Below are 1529 nucleotides of genomic sequence, written 5' to 3' on the forward strand. Positions count from 1 at the left end.
GTGAATATTGATGAGTATGGTGGAAGATGCTGGAGTATGGTTTGTTTGAGACTAGGAATAACTGCTGCTGCTGATGTTGAACCTTCTTTCCTTGACCCATCTGTATATATTGTGATATATTCTGTATGTTTTTCTATTATTTCGTAAAAGGCAATTTCACTTAGGCTTGAGCTTTTTCTATATTTCCTAATTGACATGTCTATTTTTGGGGTTTTTTATTCCAAGCGAAGTTTACCAAAGATGTTTCCTGCATCATTTTTATGTTATTTAGTTTTTTTATATGTTCCTCTACTCTTTCTGCAAGGATAGGTATGACCTTTGATTTTTTTTTGTTTACTCTTGAAATTTTGGATGGGTTTTTGTGAGCTTGATTATTCTTTTATGATTGCATTTTCATATATAAATTTAATGTCAACTTTTTATGTCTCAGATGTCTTGGAATTTCTAATGCAAGAACATGAAAGTTTTTTGATGGTGATGTGTGATATACACCCAGGCATCTTCTTAGAGCTTCGTTGATTATTGGGTCTATTGTCTTGATATATGAGTACCTTGTGGCTCCATAAACCTGACAACCATAATCCAATATAGCTCTTACTGTGGTTCTATATATTGTTAAGAGTGTGTTTTGATTTCCTCCCCATTTGTAATGGGATATGGTTTTAATCAAATTTAATGCTTTTATGCATTTACTTTTTATATAGGCAATGTGAGGAATAAAGTTTAATCTTTCATCAAAAATTATACCTAGAAACTTGATTTCTGGTTTGCAGTTTATATATGTATCCTGGAAAATAATTCTTGGATATATTTTTTTTCTTTTTTCTGGTATGAAGCATACTGGTCGTTTTAGTTTTTGAAAAATGTATTCCATTTTCTTTCGACCACTTATCTATGTCTTTTAAAATCGTGTTTATCTCTTTTCCAATGTTTTGAATATGTTTATGGTCAAATCGTTCTTATATAGACATGTTAGCGCGTTCTCTGGGATGATCGCAGTAACTGTGTTGATGTTCAGGCAGAATAGAGTTGGTGATAGAATACTTCCCTGTGGTATACCCATCTCTAGATGGTTTACTTTGGATAACACATCGTTGTCTCTTACCTGGATATTACGATTTGAGATGAATCCTTGTATGAATTTGGGTAAGCGTCCTCTGAGGCCTGCTTTATGGAGGTTTTCCATTATCCCATATTGCCACGTAGTATCATACGCCTTTTCTACGTCGAAAAAAATTGTTATAGATTGCTCATTATTGGCAAGACCTCTTGTTATGAAAGTTTCCAATGAGACTATGTGGTCCAGAGTGGATCTTTCTTTTCTTCCTCCGTAATGTTTTTTTTGATATTATGTTGTTTTTATCAAGGTACCAAACTAATCTTCTGTTAACTATTTTTTCAAAAATTTTACTAACGCAACTGGTTAGGGATATTGGACGATAACTATATAGGTTTTCTTTTGGTTTGCCTGGCTTATTAAAGGGGAGGACAATGGCATGGTGTTATGAGTGTGGAATTGTTGAGTTAGT

This window comes from Helobdella robusta (assembly GCF_000326865.2).
Source record: "Helobdella robusta unplaced genomic scaffold HELROscaffold_4, whole genome shotgun sequence".
Taxonomy (NCBI): domain Eukaryota; kingdom Metazoa; phylum Annelida; class Clitellata; order Rhynchobdellida; family Glossiphoniidae; genus Helobdella; species Helobdella robusta.